The following is a 20881-nucleotide window of genomic DNA, read 5'->3' as shown; positions in this document are numbered from 1 at the left end:
AGGATGAAGATGAACAGAAATCAAATGGAAATAATTTTTACTCTTTCAACAAGCAATGCTAGGGTTTTAAGAAGAACAGAGATGGCAAGAAAGATGTTGGTCAACTGGCCATATGTGTTAGTTAGCTTTTTGTTGCAATAACCAAGAGATCTGACAAGAACAATTTAGAGGAGGATAAGTTTATTTTGTCTCACATTTTTAGAGATTCAGCCCATGGCCAGTCAACTCCATAACTTTGGGTGCAAGGTGAGACAGACCTCATGGTGGAAGGGTGTGACTACATAAAGTTTCTCTGTTCAAGACAACCAGGAAACAGAGAAAGCTGGAGTGCAAAGGGTCAGGGATAATACAATCCCCAGCCATTTACCCCCAACTGACCTGCTTCCCTACTTCCTCTAGCCACACCTTACCTGTCTACAGTTACCACCCATTAATTCATTCAAATTATTAATCCATCAAATGGATTAACCCACTGAATAGGTTATAGCTCTCCTTATCTAATTGTTTCACGTCTGAACATTCCCGCATTGTCTCACACATGAGCTTTTGGGGAACACCTCCTATGCAATCCATAACACCATGTAATGATTCGAAGTCAAATGAATTTCATTATAATAGCATTCTGCACAATTAAAAAATTTTTAAGTGAATTTGTAACATTCATAAGAAATAAAAAGTCATAAAGGAAAAATTATTTTCAAAAATACTAACAATAGATACAGTAATTGAAACTCAAAAAATTATTTTAGGAAAAAAAATCTTTCAATATCACTGTTCTGTACTATGAAACATCTGTACTCATTGACAACATAGGTTTGTAGGCAACTTAAAGAAGTATCATGTGTTTTTCCAATTCATCGCATTATTTGTCCATACCATTTAACCTTAAGAATCTTATGGAAAAGACTTCCGAAAAATCATTGATTTACTTGTTTATGTATTTATTTATTTTTGTAGTGCTAGAAACCAAAGCCAGGGTTTTAGAAAAGTAGGCAAGCCCTCCACCATTGAGGTATACCCCAGACCTAAACTTTTACTTTCATTTGAAAAGTTTTACTTTTATTTTTTTATGTAGCAAAATATACATAACATAAAACTTAGCATGTTATGCCACTTAAGGGACATTAAATATTTTATGATGTTGTAAACAATCACCATCCTATTTTTATATTTTAAGCATTTGCATTATTTCTGATTTTTCTACTGAAAAATAAATGCCGTTATGACTCTTTTTCCAGAGTTGAGTATGGATCCAGGGCTTCATGACTGCTGGGCAAGCGCTCTCCAACTGAGCCACGGACCAGCCCTGCTAGAACCATCTCAATTCTACAGTTGCTAATAAAGGCCATTGCATGCTTTAAACTGAATTCATTGTAATTCAGCTTTTTTGAGGAAGAAGAGGCCAGATTCCAAAAATATGGTTGATAATAAATGGAGGAGACAGAAAGAAGGAGCATCCAGGCAGGATCTCAGATTCCTCACTGGGATGAGCAGGTGCATGGTGGTGGCTGCACAGAATCCCACAGACGTGGGGCAGGTTTCTGGAAGATGGTGACATGAGCTCAGTTTCAGGAGATAAAAATGAATTACTGTGAAACTTGATATTCTAAGAAAACACTTTTGGTTGTATTATATCTCATCACAGAAGTTGTAACGGTGGTCCACTTCACCTTTTGAATTTACGCTCTGAATATATGCTCTGAGGTTTGTTTTTAAAGACATGTTCTTTTCTGCTTTTCCCTCTCCCCCTCCTTAACCTGGAGGCAGGGAACAAGATTACCTTGAATTATTATCTGTGCTCCACAGGAAGGAGATGTCTGCCAGAGGATATAGGAAGTGAATATCTCCTGAATTAACAAGTGATCCTAACACACCATCAGGGGCCCTGGGACCCCCCTAACAGAGCACACCTGGGACATAGCTTTTGAATATCTCTGATCAAAGTCCTCTGTTTTCCCTGATGGGAAGAATCACAGCCTCTGAGACAGGAGGCTTTATGTTTTGCTAGCAAAGCAATAGAACAGAACTTCTTTTACCTTTTTTTCAAAATCGTGTCCTTGTTATTGAATTGGCATGGGGACAAGGACTGAGCTTTTGCTTACAAAGTGAGTTGCTTAAGTCCAAGCCTTTTTTTTTTGAGTGCCTTTTTCCATGGCACTCAAAGTTCTTTACAGTGTGGACCTAGCCTATATCTCCCATGTCCTCTTCCATTCTTCTTTAGACACACTTCATATCAACCACACCAAACTTTGCTCAAAGACATCTTCCCAAGCTCCCCAAACTAAGTTCTCTTAAATCACAGCTTCTGCATTTTCAGTCATATTATAACCCCACTTATTAAACCACATGACTTTTGTGTAATAGTTTGTTTAATATTAGTCTCCCCTACCAGTCTATGAACTAGATGAAGGTAGAAACTGTCTCTTCTGTGAGCACGTTTTCCCAGCATTTAGCAGAGCCTGCTTATAAACACTCCATGCCCTTGAATTTCTCTGTACATTTGTACTAAGAGTTGCTGATCACTCAAAATACCTTACAGCGATGTCTTTGTACACTTCAAAGACCCAGATGAAGTGTCTCCTTCTCAGGGGAACATGGTATGAGTCTCCCAAGTGGAACTGGATGCTCCCTTCCACATGTTCCCATAGTCCTTTGTTCCTGTTGTTTTCATTTCTATCTTAACACAAATCCTAGAGTCAATAATTAACTTACACAGAGCACCTACCTAGCATGTGTGAAAACTAAGGTTGGATCCCAGTCTGAAAAATTATTTTACAAGTATGGCTTCACCTAAATAAAATCTCAAACTGTAATGTACAAAGCTGCCCCCCCCCATTTCCGTTGCAGCCATTTCCCCGCCTCCCAACTACTGTCAGTCTGTGAACATCCTAGCTAGCTATTGGTTCATCAGTCAGCTTGCAATATCTTTCTCCGTATTGGTCCCCTGTTAGCTGGTGGAATTCAACTGATTCACAGTAGCTACCCCCGCCATCTTTTCTTATCCTTCTCTCTCTCCTACTCACTTTCTCTATTCTCCTCGCTTTTCCACTCTCTCTAGCACATGCCCTTTCTTGTTCCCTTCCTTTTCCTCTCATTTTCTCTCTTACCCTACAGGGAGACACTTTGTTTGCTTAATAAATTCCCTTATGTTATTTCCTGTGTCCAGTGTGGTTTTTGTGGGATCCCTTACACAAACTGCTACCTCTACTCTGAGTGCCTAACTCTCCTATTTTTTCTTGAAAAAATGAGAGGGTGGAGGGGGTGGGGGTATGAAAGATGGTGGAATGAGACAGACATCATTACCCTATGTACATGTATGATTACACGAATGGTATGACTCTACATTGTTCACAACCATAAAATGAAAATTCATGCCCCATTGTGTACAATGAATCAAAATGCAGTCTGTAAAATAAAATAATAATAAAATTTAAAAATGTTTTATTGTCTAAATTAGTTTTAAGTGACAGTAGAATGAACTTTGACACATCATATATAATGGAGTATAATTCTCATTCTTCTGGTTAATGTGATGTAGAATCCCACGGGTTGTATAGTTAGTATATTTACATAGGGTAATAATGTCTGATTCATTCTACTATCTTTCCTATTCCCATACCCCATTCCCTCCCTTGAATCCCCTCTACCTAATCTAAAGTAACTCTATTCTTCCCTAGCCACACACCCCCCATTGTAAATTAGCATCTGCACATCAAAGAAAACATTGGGCTTTTGGTTTTTTAGGCTTGACTTATTCGCTTAGCATGATAGTGTCCAACTCCATCCATTTATCTGCAAATGCCACAATTTCATTCTTTAAGACTGAGTAATATTCGATCATATATATGTATATATACACCACATTTTTTCATCCATTCATCTGTCGAATAGCACCTTGGTTGGTTCCATAATTTAGCTATTCTAAATTGAGCTGCTATAACTTTGATGTGACTGCATCACTGTAATATGCTGATTTAAGCCCTTTGGGTATAAACTGAGAAGTGGGATAGCTGGGTCAAATGGTAGTTCTGTTCTAAGTTTTCTGAGGAATCTGCATACCACTTTCCATGGTGGTTGCACCAATTTGCATTCCCCCCAGCAATGTATTAGTGAACTTTTTTTCCATATCCTCATCAACATTTATTATTGTTGGATTCTTGATAATTGTCATTCTGACTGGGTTGAGGTGAAATCTTAGATTAGTTTTAATTTGCATTTCTCTAGTTGCTAGAGATGATGAACATTTTCATATGTTTTGTTGATTGATTGTATTTCTTCTGTGAAGTGTCTATTCAGTTCCTTAGCCCAGTTGCCCAGTTATTGATTGTTTTTTTTTTTTTTTGGTGTTAAGTTTTTTGAGTTCTTTATATATCCTGGAGATCAATGCTCTATCTCAAGTACTTGTGGTAAAGTTTTTCTCCCATTCTGTAGGCTCTCTTTTCAGGTTATTGGTTGTTTCCTTTGCTGAGAAGAAGCTTTTTAGTTTGAATCTATCGCATTTATTGATCCTTGATTTACTTCTTGGACTTTAGGAGGCTTGTTAAGGAAGTCAGATCCTAAGCTAACATGATAAAGATTTGGGCCTACCTTTTTCCCTCTGGTCTAGTGCCTAAGTTTTGTGCATGTTGAGAGATAGGGGTTTAATTTCATTTTGTTACTATGATTTCTAATTTCCTGGCACCATTTATTGAAAGGGTATCTTTTCTTCAGTGAATGTTTTTGGTGCCTTGTCTAGTATGAGACAACCATATTTATGTGAGTTTGTCTCTGTGTCTTCTATTTTGTACCATTGGTCTACATGTCTGTTTTGGTGCCAATACCATGCTGTTTTTGTTACTATGACTCTGTAGTATAGTGTAAGGTGTGGTATTGTGATGCCTCCTGCTTCACTTTACTTTGGTTATTCTGGATTTTCCAAATGAATTTCATGATTGCTTTTTCTAGTTCTATGAAGAATGTTGTAGGGATTTTAATTAGAATTGCATTAAATCTATATAGTGATTTTGGTAGTATGGTCATTTTGACAATATTAATTCTGCCTATCGAGGAACATGGGAGGTCTTTCCATCTTCAAAGGTCTTCTTCAAGTTCTTTCTTTAGTGTTCGGTAATTTTCATTGTAGAGGTCTTTTACCTCTTTTGTTAGATTGATTCCCAAGTGGTTTTTGGTTTTTTTTGAAGCTATTGTGAATAGAATAGTTTCCTTATTTCTCTTTCAGTAGATTTGTCACTGATATATAGGAATGCATTTAATTGTGGGTGCTGATTTTGTAATCTGTTACTTTGCTGAATTCATTTATGAACTTTAGAAGTTTTCTTGTGGAATTTTTTGGATCTTCTAAATATAGAATCATGACATTGGCAAATAGTGATAGTTTGAGTTCTTCTTTTCCTATTAGTCTCCCTTTAATTTCTTTCTCTGGTCTAATTGCTCTGGCTACAGTTTCCAGGACTATGTTGAATAGAAGTGGTGAAAGAGGGCATCTTTGTCTTGTTGCAGTTTTTAGAGGGAATGTATTCAATTTTTCACCATTTAAAATGATGTGGCCTTGGGTATAGCATATGTAGCTTTTGTGAAGTTGAGGTATGTTTCTACTATCCCTAGTTTTTCTAGGGATAGTTTTTTACTATCCCTGCTTTGAACATGAAGGGGTGTTGTATTTTGTCCAATGCCTTTTCTGCATCTATTGAGATGATCATATGATTCTTGTTTGTAAGTCTACTGATGTGATGAATTACATTTATTGATTTCCATATGTTGAAACATCCTTGCATCCCTGAGATAATCCTACTTGATGATGGTGACTGTGTTTTTAATATGGTTTTTGTATGTGATTTCCCAAAATTTTATTGAGAATTTTTGCATATGTGTTCATTAGGAATATTGGTCTGAAGTTTTCTTTCTTTGATGTGTCTTTGGTTTTGGTATCAGGGTGATATTAGCCTCGTAGCCTAAGTCTCTTTTTTAAAGTCTTGTTATCTGTCCTCACTTTGATAGTCCAGAGGACCCCCACAGAAAAATTCCAGACACACAGTTTGGAAATCAACCAGAAAACTTTTGTAATAGTTTAAGCAAGAAATGAGAAGTTGAAGAAATAAGGTTGTGGGAAAGGAGAATTAGAATCAAACTGAAGAGACATTTCTGAGGTAAAGTGGGAAGAATTTAATGACCCAGAAGATGAAGCAGGAGAGCAGGGTTGCAAATAATGACAAAACTGAGGTTTGCAGTGTGGGAAGCTCAGTGGATGAGAGAGAGAAAGAAGAATGGGGGGGGGGGGAGATGAGGAAGAGGAGAAATCAGGTAGAATAGGACATTTCAGAGATGATAAAGGAAAAACATTTGCTTCATATTTTGAGGTTGTGGTCAGGTTGGTTAAAGAGTAAAAGAAAAGAAAGCTGCTATTGGATAAAGAAGATAAGGATTTCCTTCTCAGCAGGCACAACTTACTCAGCAACCAGAGCAAATCGATGCCCTGTTCCACTTCCCTATGACACCAGAATTATCTGCAGGAACTGGGCAGGTGTGTGCTTGAAAGTGCAGCTTTGGACACGGATTTGTTTCTGAGCCACTCTTCCACCCTTAAAGACGCTGTTTCGTTGAGTGACCAGACCAGGCGCAAGTTGTTACTCTCCACGCCTGAATCCTCCTTTCTTAAACCCCCAAAACGTGAAGTTTCGGAGGGCGGTTGACTGTCAAACGCGAGGTTCAAAAAGAATTTGTAGAGTGAAAACTGAACAGTAGATGGAGAAACCTCAGATGAAGAAGGTGCAAGGGCAGGGATTTTGAAAAGTTTTTAAGGCAAGTCCTTTGGGCTCCCTCTGCTCTCCAGGCGAGAGGTTCCACCTTGCAGTTCTTGGGAAGGTATGTCCTCTAAAGGGTGAAGCGACGTCTTTACCCTGAATTCACCTGTTGGAAACTGGAGCTCCAGCTCCCTAGGCTAGGAGGCAGCAGTCCACAGAGAGCTTCAGCTAGGCGTGATGCTGCGCGCAGTCCTCCGGTCTCCTAGGCAACAGAGCCACGGGGGTTTGAAGCTGGGTCCCGGCTCGCAAGAAGCCGCCTTCCGCTAGGTGCCCTCGCTGGAATGGTACGAGATGGGTCGCCAGCTTTCCCTGCCCGCAACAGGTGCGCTGTCCAAAGTCCTAAAACCGGGGACCTGACCCGAGACGGACCCGGGAGGGAGGTGGCACCTTGAGAGATCTTGCTTTAGAGCTCCAGGGTGCGTCTGAAAGTTCGGCGGCAGCAAAGCCGCTTCTCCGGAGCCGCCAAACTGGAGATGAACTGGAGTTCCAAGAGGCCGGGGCCCCAGCGAGGAATGAGCCGAAGACAGTGGGGGCGTCGGGGCGGAGCAGCCGGCGGCGAGCGTGCTGCGCTGGTTCACCACTGTGATCGTGTTTGCCGCCTTCCTGGGGCTGGTGAGAACTGGGGCTGCGGCCTTCCCAGGCCTGGCGCCACCAGGCGCCCTGCAGAGAACGTGGCCTTCCCAGGGGAGTCTCAGCTTTGACACCTGCGCACTGTGCGGACCTTGGGCACTTAATTAGCCAGGCCGAGCCTCAGTTTAGTTTCTCTAACACACGGGCACATTTCTAATCATGGAGGGTTACTGTCCAATGCGAATTGATTTCCAAACGTGTCTGCCAGCTGCAGCAAGCCTTGCTGGGTCTCCTAGAGCCCTGGAAGACAAAGGGCTTGCCCAGGTCTTTAGCCACTGTCCTTTGTTACCCAAATTATTCCACAGTGCTTTTCTGGGATTTCTCTCCCTGGTGGCCTGACCAAATTTAGTCAGTTGCTTAATTGTGCTGAGAATAAATAGACCACAGAGGGAAAATCTTTTTCCAGATCACACAGCTAGTTAGGAAAAATGTGTGTTACTCTGCCCACAATCCTATGGAAAACCAAGCCTTCAGATCTTCAAAAAGTTTTTCTTTTCCTTTTCCTTTTCTTTTTCTTTTTCTTTCTTTCTTTTTTTTTTGGCCCGAGGATTGAACTCAAGGGTGCTTAACCACTGAGCCACATACCCAGTCCATTTTTATATTTTATTTAGAGACAGGGTCTGGCTGAGCTGCTAAGTACCTGGCTGAGTTGCTGAGTGCCTCCCTAAGTTGCTGAGGCTGATTTTGAACTCTTGATCCTCCTGCCTCAGCCTCCCTGAGCTGCTGAGATTACAGATGAGTGCCACCATGCCTGGCCTCAAAAGTTTTTCTTGGGGCTGGGGAGATAGCTCAGTTGGTAAAGTGCTTGCCTTGCAAGCATAAGGCCATGGGTTCAATTCCCAGCACCACAAAAAAAAAAAAAAAAAAAAAAAAAGTTTTTCTTGGAGCCAAGTGCAAGGTTAGAGCACTTTTGACCAAATTCCTGGGCAGCCCCTCAGTTCACTATTTGTGGAAATTTCCTCTTATCCCTTGATCACTGTGATACTGGGGACCTGGAGAGGGGAGTCCTCTGAGGAGTCAATTCTGGGCTCTTGGCTTTGCAAAGACTGAGCCACGGTTGTTTCATGAAATGTTTTAATGGGAGGAGAAGGGGGGTGAGAAAGAAATCACTGCAGGTGCATAGGTAGCCTCAGTGTGTGCAGGCTTGGAAGTCCTTGGAAGGGAAGAAGTACTTGATTATAGCCAAAAGTCAGGCTTCATTTATTTACCTGATGCTTCTTTTGGGCCTGTGCACACACAACCCTGGTCCTCAGTCCTGCGTGAGTAGGACACAGTGCCTCTGTGCTCAGCCAGGTCCTCCTTGGGGGACTCCTGCTTGGGCTGGAGGCATACTGTCAGTTGCTGCAGAATATTGCAGTGAGAATTACTCTTGAAATGCAGCTGAATTAGAAACATTGCTTTTTTCTTCAAGGCATCAAGGAATGTCTTCTGAAAGCCAACTATAACCCTTAGTTCTTGCTAACACCTATGAAAGAAAAAATGTCAGACAAGTCAATTTAGCAATTTCTTTGCAGAAAGCAAATGATTCAGGAACTAGGCCCACCTAAACCACTAAAGGTCAAAAGTTCCAGCCAGGAAGGTGGGCAGGCAGTATCTACAGATACAACAAGAAAGTGACATAAAGAAAGAGCTTGAATGGTTACAGCTCATTCGCCGGCCCCAGGTGTGCATTTCTGAGCAGTTTGCTGCATGGGTCAGGCTGAATGCTTGCTGCTCAGCAACTTGTTCCAAGATATACTCTCAATTTCCAATGTTGACATATTGAGGAATGTTACAGTTCCCTACATCCAGGGACAGGTTTAAGCCAAATTTAATTTTATATTCTTCCCTTTTGGTCAGCCTCTCAATTTGAGAGATTGACTGACACCATGAACACTGACACTTTTTGTCAATATCCAATTAACCAATTTGGTCTAAATGGTTTTAAATTGGAATTCTCAATTTTAAAGAACAAGTTACTAACTGGGTGCGGTGGCACATGCCTGTCATCTCCAAGACTCATGAGCCTGATGCAGGAGAATTACAAGTTGGAAGCCAGCTGGGGAAACTTTGTGAGACTGTCTCAAAATAAAAAGTAAAAAGGATTGGGAATGTAACTCAGTGGTAGAATGCCCCTGGGTTGATCTTAATAATGGAAAAAAAAAAAAAGACAAATTATTTGAATGATTCTTTATGCTTTCTTCATGTTTGTTGACTGTTTGATGTACAAGGAATGGAAGCATAGAAATATTGTAATTCTTGAGGGCATATAGCACCTCAGGGAGACTGTGATGATGGCTATCAGAAGGATAACGGGAGAAACTTCAAAGTGTCTCCTTAACAGGTGTGTCAGGTGTCTCCATGAACCAAACTCATCAAAGTCAAACAGTCCAAAGTTCACACAATAAAGGGAAATTCAATGGTGTTTGAGTGCAACTGGTCACAGTCTTTGCTCAGAGCATGATGGCGATTAAGGAGTATAGTTGATTGCAAAATGCCCTGATATAAAGAGGTCTCCATATTTCTACACAGAAGAAAACCTTGGGACGCAAGTCTTGCCAACACTTCAGGATGGTTTTAAACAGCTGCCCCATGGTCAATCATATGTTCCTTTCCATTGAGAAATTTCTTAAAATATCCTGTGACAGTGTCTAGAAGGAACAGCAGGATCATGGGAGATCTTTTTTTTTTTTGCAGTTGGGGTTTGAAATGTTTTTTTTTTTTTTTTTTTTTTTTTTCTTTTTGTGGTGCTGGGGATCGAACCCAGGGCTTTGTTCTTGCAAGGCAAGCACTCTACCGACTGAGCTATCTCCCCAGCCTGCAGTTGGGGGTTTGATGCAGGGCCTCATATATGCTAAGCACATACTCTGACAACTGAGTCCAGCCACAACCCCTTAGCCACTTTTTTTTAAACTTTAAAATTTATATTTCTGCTTTATGCAAACAAATATTATTCAAGTTTAAATTAGTCTAAAATAAATGACTTAAGTTAAAATATTTTAAAATCATGTTCAAAATAAAAGCTAAGGTGTTGGGGATGTAACTTAATGGTAGAGCACTTGCCTGGCATGTGGAAGTCCCTGGGTTTGATCTCCAGCTCTTTAATTTCCCCTGTGGGAGGTGATGACTTTTTCCCCAAGTTTAATTTTTCATTTTTAGAACCTAGTCAGTGAGATGATTTTAAAAGCAGAACTTTCATCAATTAATAATTCAGGGCAAAATACATTATAAAACCCCAAATCTTAAAGCAGAAGTAAACATTATGAAACAGCTGTCTAATACAAACTATATAATGTCAGAATTTTAAGACATCCACATAGTATACTATAGAACTAAAATGTTAATACACTCTGAAATATTATTAATTTGTGTAAGATTTCTTAGTTTATAAAGTATCCAGGCTGTCAATTGAAGAAATTTTGGTATGTACATAATAGCTACTATATGACCAAATGATTATTTTTATGACAAAGAAACTAAGGTAAGTTAATGACATTCATTTGTAAGATTTTACAATATTAAATATGAAATATTACTAGGAATATTTTTAGGTTTATCTCCCAAAAGATGTTCTTCACTTTCCTTTAACTCATTTTAAAAATCTGTGAAACAACATATTATTCATTATAGTCCTGACACTTCTGATAGCAAAGGCATGAACTATGTACTTTGATATGGTAGAGAAACAATTTTAGTAAATTATTGCATCTTTTCCTGGTCAATAAGTAATTTCAAACTGAAAGCTAAGAATTTTTAAACCTCCACAAGTGAATAATTTATTTTTTTTACTTTGGTTAGTTTGAATTTCGTATTTGTTTGTTGGTTATTTGTGGTGCTGGGGAGCAAACCCAGGACTTTATGCACTGTAGCAAGCACTCTATCACTGAGCTACATCCCCAGCTGGATATTCATGTTTATGTGCAATTAATGGGAGCCCTTTTGAAAAACAGGGTTCACAAACTTACGTCCTGGTATAATCAAAGCTTTTTATATTGAGGGACAGAGATAATATTGAAAAGTGCTTTGAATTAGAAATAATGGGTTTCTCGCACATTTTTGAATAATGTCAAAAAAGACAAAATGCATTTGGAACAATTTTGTAAGTCTAGCAGATATGAGGTTGATGGCTTCTTAACTCACCTTAAGTAATTGCAAAAGTTCATTTTTCTTACAAACTTTTAAGCTATTTTATTAAAACAGCTGTAGCTCTCACTGTACATCTATTCAGCTGTGCATTAAAAAAAATCTGTTAAAATTCCTTATATAGTAATTCTGAAAAATTCTAGTCAAATAAGATCATTAAAACTACTGAAAAAGCTTTGAAATATTGTTTGCAGATTCCTTTTAAAGTAAAGTTAGTTCTTTTCAGGATCTACCATTTAAATATCTTCACCATCCTAAATTCTGAAAAAAAAAATTTTTTTTAGTCAGTGCTGACTATGGATAAACAGTACTAGTATTACTTGAAAAAGTAAAACTTGAAACAATATTGTCCATCATGCATCCCATAATTTAAAGAAGTCAAGTAAGGAATAAACCATATATATTGTTGTCTTTGAAGCTTATCCCAAATTCCATCATGTCTCAGATAAAAACGAACATACCAAACACATCAGTCCTTGAGTGGGGAGGTGATTTTCTATGTATATTCTCTAATGTTTGACATTTAGTTTCCTCTCTTTCACATAACTATTCTAGGCATAACTCCTGAAGAGCATGAAATGAAGGGCTGATAGAACAGAACACCTGTTGGGCTAACAAGAATATATCAGTGTATAAAAAATTTTCAGTTGAATAACTTGTTCTTACAGTAGTTATGCTATGTGCAACCTAAAACCCATACCTATGGTCTACTTGTCTATGGAAAAAAATTAGGCTGAATAAAATGTGAAATATACATCAGTTGGCTTTAAATGCAAAGATTATCTGTTTTTTGCTCAACTGTATCATAACCAAAAGTCTCCTTTGATAATATCATAGGAAAAAAATTCACATATGTACATGGATACATTTCTTCATTGGAGTTCTTCCTTAAATATTTCTCAATGTATCTTTACAACTGATACATTTGATCTTCACAACAGACATAAGGAATTACAAAGAATGATTCCATTGTACAGCACTTTAGGTTTTCTGGTGATTTGTTTTCGGCGTTAAAGGACATCATTGAAATGTTGCTTTCCATAGTCTGCAGGATCCATTTGGAAGCTCTCATCCTTCATTTTGCTTTCATTTGTAGAAACCCACTGACTCTATTCTTAGTGGCCTGCTTTAATATTTTGTATTTGGGGGTTCAGTGTCCAACTTTGAGCCAGGAATCAAATGCTGAGGAGGACTGGAAGGGTTCTGTTTTGAAGGTTTCCATTGTGTTTTACATGTGAACTGGAGCCATATTTGGAGAGAGAGTTTGTCCAGTTGGAAGATGTAAGATCGCTTGATAACTTTCATGCTGAGAAACTAAAACAGTGGGCTTCTTTAAAGGGTTACAGAGGTTTAGTCCATGGTCAGTTGACCATCTATCTCTGAACTGGAGGTGATTCAGAACATCATGGCGGAAGGGCATGGCAGAGCATAGTAGCTCAGGATGTGGCTACACAGAAGCAGAGAGTGTGCGATACCTTTTTTACTTCTATTCAAGGATTTGAGTCCAATTGGTATACACACTTTAGACAATCCTTGCTTGAAGTTTATTTGTTTCAGTATTTTTCTTTGGACTCAATGGATTTCCAATTCTTGGAGACTTTGGGGGCGCTTTGTGCATGTTAGCCAAAGGTGTGACCTGGTACAAACTCTGGACAATCTAGTCTGTTGAGAGAAGTCTGCTTGTGGCATATTTCTTGAAGGAGGGCCTGGATGGATCATTTTTCTAGTTCTTTTTCCTCATTTTCTCATCCACAACTTCTACTCTTATGTTGTCTTTTAGTCCCTCTAAGTTGAGAGTAAGGTTTGTAGTGAAAGTCCGAATATGAGTTCAGCGGTGAGAGAAATAAGTAAGAAACATTGTTCATCCATCTTTCTCCAAAGAAAGAAATCACATTCCAATTTTCTGTACTGAAGCTGTATTCAATCAGATGCTTAATGTGCCCTTTAAGCAGTACTTCTACAGGTTACCCCTGCACACCTGTGCTATCATCAGAGTGATACATCACATGGGTTTAAAATTCTGTTTGAAATGGCTGATCCATCCTTTTGCCATGTTCTCAGCAACCATATGTCTAATCAAAGTTGATTCATGTATCATTTCCCCTATTATTATGGGGTATTGATTTGCTGCAGGTTGATATCTTGAGCTGTTCTTGGATCCAGGTCTTTCTTGACCCTTTGCTCCTACATCCTCTAAGTGGAGTGGAACCTGCTTGTACTTATTAGTGCAGTGTTCACTAATTCTCCTGGTGTTGGCCAATTTGCCATATCACTGGAATCACTGGCATTGTTGGATTTCTTTGTGTTGAGTTTCCTGCTTTTATAGTTTTTGGAGAAACTACCAGGTTGCTTTAGCCACCTTTTAAACGACTATTTCTGTAGGGAAAATCGAGGGAAATTTAGCTCAGCATTCAGTTTTGTTCAGCACCACACACGTGCCCCCTACATCAGTGAAAGTCAATGTGAAGCTAGATTTGTTCCACTAAGTGTTTTTCATTGACAACATGAATGTTATCATCCATCCACCTTGCAGAGACTGGCTTGTACCCTTCTGAACTCCTGTGAGGTCTTATTGGCTTCAAGATCCAAAATTTCCAGCATCTTACATGGTAGCATCAAATTCCAAGCAATCCACGCTCCACTGCTGCCAAGAATGAGCACCCGGGACCCTATTAGAAACTTGCACAGTAGAAACTAACATGTTATCTCCTTCAAGGTTGGTATAATTTTGAATGTTGACCACTTTGGTCTCTGATTATGGGAGGGTGTGGGGAAGCAATTGAGGAAGTAGGAGTGAGCCAGGTGAATAGCAAGCTCCAAAGCAGTGAGGAGTCCAAATAGAGTAGACAAATTCTCCACAAAACCAGTAAAGGTCCTAGAGACAAAGAGCTATGGTGTGTGGCTACATTTGTTAACTTGTTAAGTCTGCAAAGCTATGAATAGGTCCAGTGGGAATTTTTTTGTGCTCCCTGTATGGTGCCATGTAAGTGTGCATGACCTCACTTAGTGGAAAGGGATGTTACTGGATTTAATGCAGAGACATCACACATGTAATATCTTGTACCCGCATAGGTAATCCACAGGTGCTATGTACTCAAACATATTTTGCAGACATCACCCAGATAAGCTTTATATATTTGGTAGAGATTATGTCATGAACTGGAAACACCAGGGTACTATTTCAAGCAAGCGTAGGAAAGCAAGGAGTAGTGATGTCCAGAATATCAAGAAACATTTCCACCCTTCTTTGTGAGTCACTGGAAACATGGGGGAGCTCTGGAGTAGTGGAATGGTTTCCTGATTTGGAGGCATTAACCCACAAGCCCAAAATTGCTCTGTCTTTTTGCTAGAGCATTAGCCTTTGCTAAAGTCATCCACAGATTGTGGTCTGATGTATTTTCCTGTAAGCAAAGAGAAGGGGTTAGTCCAGCAGGTAATAGAGGTAAAAGGGAGAAATAGAGAAAAGATAAGACTTTCAGGTTGGTGGATAAAGCTGATCTTCTGCCTCTGGGGAGAAACCTCCTTGGTCAGCTTTACCGTAATGTCCCCAACAGGTGTCAGTGTCAGGAGTCTGGAGGGGTGCCACTGAGTTGGGTGATGTAGATTTCAAGACTCAATTCCCTCAAGTTTTGCTGCAGAGAGGAACATGACATGGTCCCTTCCAACAGAGTCCTTTCCAAAACATTGGTGTCATTTCTAAACACTCGCTCTCCAGGTTCTTGATCATGGAAGTTTTGGTTGTCATCACTTGGGACAGGAAAGAAAATATGCTTTGACTTAATGCAGAAGGCCTTACACTGTGGAGTCATGTGAGAGTTTATGGACTGGGAGGTACGTGAGGTTCTATCATTGGGGCTTGGGTCTTCTAGCATCTACCTCACAAGGGGTCAATCTATGTTCTTCAGTAGGAATTAATTCAATTGCCATCAACTGATAATATCTTTGACTAGGCAATCCAATCTACTCATTGAGTTTTGCCTAATGCCATTGTATTTGTAGCATTTTTTAAATTGTAAACAAATGGGATACATGTTGTTTCTCTATTTGTACATGGAGTCAAGGCATATCATTTGTGTAATCATAAATTTACATAGGGCAATGTTGTTTGATTCATTCTGTTATTTTTTTCTCTTCCCCCCACCCCTCCCACCCCTCTTTTCCCTCTATACAGTCCTTCCTTCCTCTATTCTTACCACTCTCCTTATCCCTAACCCTAAACCTAACCTTAACCCTAACGCTAACCCCCCCACCCCCCATTATATGTCCTCATCCACTTATCAGCGAGATCATTCATCCTTTAGTTTTTTGAGATTGGCTTATCTCACTTAGCATGATATTCTCCAATTTCATCCATTTGCCTGCAAATGCCATAATTTTATCATTCTTCATGGCAGAGTAATATTCCATTGTATATATATGCCACAGTTTCTTTATCCATTTATCAACTGAAGGGCATCTAGGTTGGTTCCACAATCTGGCTATGGTGAATTGAGCAGCAGTGAACATTGATGTGGCTGTATCTCTGTAGTATGCTGATTTTAAGTCCTTTGGGTATAGGCCAAGGAGTGGGATAGCTGGGTCAAATGGTGGTTCCATTCCAAGCTTTCTGAGGAATCTCCATACTGCTTTCCAGAGTGGCTGCACTAATTTGCAATCCCACCAGCAATGTATGAGTGTACCTTTCACCCCACATCCAGCCAACACCTATTGTTGCTTGTGTTCTTGATAATCGCCATTCTAATTGGGGTGAGATGAAATCTTAGGGTAGTTTTGATTTGCATTTCTCTTATTACTAGAGATGTTGAACATTTTTTTCATATATCTGTTGATTGCTTGTATATCTTCTTCTGTGAAATGTCTGTTCATTTCCTTAGCCCATTTGTTGATTGGATTATTTGTATTCTTGGTGTAGAGTTTTTTGAGTTCTTTATAGATTCTGGAAATTAGCGCTCTATCTGAAGTATGAGTGGCAAAGATATTTCTCTGTAGGCTCTCTCTTCACATTACTGATAGTTTCCTTTGCTGAGAGAAAGCTTTTTAGTTTGAATCTATCCCAGTTGTTGATTCTTGCTTTTATTTCTTCTGCTATGGGAGTCCTGTTAAGGAAGTCTGATCCTAAGCCAACAAGTTGAAGGTTTGAACCTACTTTTTCTTCTATAAGATGCAGGGTCTCTGGTCTGATTCTGAGGTCCTTGATCCATTTTGAGTTGAGTTTTGTGAAGAGTGAGATATGGGTTTAATTTCATTCTGTTGCATATGGTTTTCCAGTTTTCCCAGCACCATTTGTTGAAGAGGCTATCTTTTCTCCATTGCATATTTTTGGACCCTTTGTCTAGTATAAGAAAATTGTATTTATTTGGGTTTGTGTCCGTGTCCTCTTTTCTCTACCATTGATCTACCTGTCTATTTTGGTACCAATACCATGCCGTTTTTGTTACTATTGCTTTGTAGTAGAGTTGAAGATCTGGTATTGCGATACCCCCTGCTTCGCTCTTTCTACTAAGGATTGCTTTAGCTATTCTGGGTTTCTTATTCTTCCAGATGAATTTCATGATTGCTTGTTCTATTTCTGTAAGGTACATCATTGGGATTTTTTTTTCTTTTTTTTTTACATCATTGGGATTTTAATTGGAATTGCATTGAATCTGTATAGCACTTTAGGTGGTATGGCCATTTTGACAATATTAATTCTGCCTACCCAAGAACATGGGAGATCTTTCCATCTTCTAAGGTTTTCTTTAATTTCTTTCTTTAGTGTTCTGTAGTTCTCATTGTAGAGGTCTTTCACCTCTTTTGTGAGATTTTTTTTTTTTTTTTTTTTTTTTTTTTGCGGTACTGGGGATTTGAACCCAAGGCCTTGTGCTTATAAGGCAAGCACTCTACCAACTGAGCTCTATCCCCAGCCCTCTTTTGTGAGATTGATTCCCAAGTATTTATTTTTTTCGATGCTATTGTGAATGGGGTAGTTTTCCTAATTTCTCTTTCTGAAGATTCATCACTTATGTATAAAAATGCATTGGATTTATGAGCATCGATCTTGTAACCTGCTACTTTACTGAATTCACTTATGAGTTCTAAAAGTTTTCTGGTGGAATTTCCCCTCTAAATATATAATCATGTCATCAGCGAACAGGGATAGTTTGAGTTCTTCTTTTCCTATTTGTAACCCTTTAATTTCTTTGGTTTGTCTAATTGCTCTGGCTAGAGTCTCAAGGACGATGTTGAATAGAAGTGGTGAAAGAGGGCATCCCTGCCTTGTTCCAGTTTTTAGGGGGAATGCTTTCAGTTTTTCACCATTTAGAATGATATTGGCCGTGGGCTTAGCATAGATGGCCTTTACAATGTTAAGGAATGTTCCCACTACCCCAATTTTTTCTGGTGTTTTGAGCATGAAGGGATGCTGTATTTTATCGAATGCTTTTTCTACATCTATTGAAATAATCATGTGATTCTTCACTTTAAGTCTGTTGATATGGTGAATGACATTTATTGATTTCCTGATGTTGAACCAACCTTGCATCCGTGGGATAAAACCCACTTCATCGCAGTGCACTATCTTTTTAATATATATTTGTATACGATTTGCTAAAATTTTGTTGAGAATTTTTGCGTCGATGTTCATTAAGGATATTGGTCTGAAATTTTCTTTCCTCAATGTGTCTCTGTCTGGTTTAGGTATCAGGGTGATATTGGCTTCATAGAACAAGTTTGGGAGGGTTCTCTCCTCTTCTATTTCATGGAATACTTTGAGGAGTATTGGAATGAGCTCTTCTTTAAAGGTTTTGTGGAACTCGACTGAGAACCCATCTGGTCCCGGACTTTTCTTGTTGGTAGGCTTTTGATGACCTCTTCTATTTCATTGCTTGAAATGATTTATTTAAGTTGTGTATGTCCTCCTTGTTCAGTTAGGTAATTCATATGTCTCTAGAAACTTGTTGATGTCTTCGAGGTTTTCTGTTTTGTTGGAGTATAGATTTTCAAAATAGCTTCTAATTATGTTTTGTATTTCACTCATGTCTCTTGTGATATTTCCTTGTTCATCCCGAATTTTAGTAATTTGAGTTTTCTCCCTCTTTCTCTTTGTTAGTGTGGCTAAGGGTTTATCAATTTTGTTTATTTTTTCGAAGAACCAACTATTTATTTTGTTAATTTTTCCGATTGTTTCTTTTGTTTCAATTTCATTGATTTCGGCTCTGATTTTAACTATTTCCTGTCTTCTACTACTTTTGGTGTTGGTCTGCTCTTCTTTTTCTAGGGCTTTGAGCTGTAGTGTTAAGTCGTTTATTTGTTGATTTCTACTTCTTTTGTTGAATGCGCCCCATGAAATAAATCTTCCTCTAAGTACTGCTTTCATAGTGTCCCAGAGATTTTGATATGATGTGTCTTTGTTCTCGTTTACTTCTAAGAATGTTTTTATTTCCCTCCTGATGTCTTCTGTTTTCCATTCATCATATAATAGTGTATTATTTAATCTCCAGGTATTGGAGAAGTTTTTGTTTTTTATTCTGTCATTTATTTCTAATTTCAATCCATTATGATCTGATAGAATACAAGGTAGTATCTCTATCTTCTTGTATTTGCTAACAGTAGCTTTGTGGCATAAAATATGGTCTATTTTAGAGAAGGATCCATGTGCTGCCGAGAAGAAAGTGTATTCGTTCTTTGTTGGATGGTATATTCTATATATGTTGGTTAAGTCTAAATTGTTGATTGTGTTATTGATCTATGGTTTCTTTATTCAATTTTTGTTTGGAAGATGTATCCAGTGGTAAGAGAGGTGTGTTAAAATCACCTAGTATTATTGTGTTGTGGTCTATTTGATTTCTGGAATTGAGAAGGATTTGTTTGACGTACATGGATGAGCCAATGTTTGAGGCATAGATATTTATGATTTTTATGTCTTGCTGATTTATGCATCCCTTAAGCAGTATGTAATGTCCTTGTTTATCCCTTCTGACTAACATTGGCTTGAAGTCCACATTATCTGAAATGAGGATGGATACTCCAGCTTTTTTGCTGTGTCCGTGTGCATGGTATGTTTTTTCCCATCCTTTCACCTTTAGTCTATGGATATCTCTTTCTATGAGATGAATCTCTTGCAGGCAGCATATTGTTGGATTTTTCTTTTTAATCTAATCTGCCAATCTATATCTTTTGATTGATGAATTCAGGCCATTAATATTCAGGGTTATGATTGTGATATGATTTGTATTCCCAGTCATTTGACTCATTTTTGGTTTTTGACATGATTTGGTTTCTCCTTTATTTGGCTATTCCTTTAGGCTAGTTCCTCCTGTTGCTGATTTGCATTGTTGTTTTTCATCTCTTGTCATGGAATATTTTGCTGAGAATGTTCTGTAATGCCGGCTTTCTTTTTGTAAATTCCTTTAGCTTTTGTTTATCATGGAAGGATCTTATTTCGTTACCAAATCTGAAAGTAAGTTTTGCTGGGTATAAGATTCTTGGCTGGCATCAGTTTTCTTTCAGGGCTTGGTAAATGTTGTTTCAGGCCCTTCTAGCTTTTAGGGTCTAGATTGAAAAATCTGCTGATATTCTTATTGGTTTCCCCCTGAATGTAATTTGATTCTTTTCTCTCACGGCCTTTAAAATTCTGTCTTTATTTTGTATGTTAGGTATTTTCATAATAATGTGCCTTGGTGTGGGTCTGTTGTAATTTTGTATATTTGGAGTCCTATAAACCTCTTATACTTGATTTCCATTTCATTCTTCAGATTTGGGAAATTTTCTGATATTATTTCATTGAATAGATTGTTCATTCCTTTGGTTTGTTTCTCTAAGCTTTCCTCAATCCCAATAATTCTTAAATTTGGCCTTTTCATGATATCCCATAATTCTTATAGATTCTGTTCATGATTTCTTACCATCTTCTCTGTTTGGTCAACTTTGTTTTCAAGACTAAATATTTTGTCTTCAACGTCTGAGGTTCTGTCTTCCAGGTGTTGTATCCTATTGGTTATGCTTTCTATGGAGTTTTTAATTTGGTTTATTGTTTCCTTCATTTCAAGGATTTCTGTTTGGTTTTTTTTTTCAGTATCTCTAACTCTTTATTGAAATGATCTCTTGCTTCCCGTATTTGGTCTTTTAACTGTTGATTGGTGCGATCATTTAATGCCTGCATTTGCTCTTTCATCTCATCCTTCAATGCCTGCATTTGCTCTTTCATCTCCTCATTCGCTTCCCTGATTGTTTATTATGTACATTCTGAACTCCCTTTCTGACATTTCTTCTGCTGTGCTGTCATTGGGTTTTATTGATATAGTTTCTAGGTTCGTTTGGGACATTTTTTTCCCTTGTTTTCTCATATTGGT

General features: G+C 38.5%; 1 pseudogene; it reads right to left on the bottom strand.

Moving 5' to 3' along the window:
- Nucleotides 1–3318: 3318 nt before the first annotated feature.
- On the bottom strand, nucleotides 3319–14253 carry LOC124989218 (la-related protein 1B-like; annotated as a pseudogene).
- Between the last annotated feature and the right edge of the window lie 6628 nt (nucleotides 14254–20881).

Source organism: Sciurus carolinensis, chromosome 7 (assembly GCF_902686445.1).
Source record: "Sciurus carolinensis chromosome 7, mSciCar1.2, whole genome shotgun sequence".
NCBI lineage: Eukaryota > Metazoa > Chordata > Mammalia > Rodentia > Sciuridae > Sciurus > Sciurus carolinensis.
Note: the sequence above shows the minus strand (reverse complement) of the source record. Positions and strands in the feature narration are given on the sequence as shown.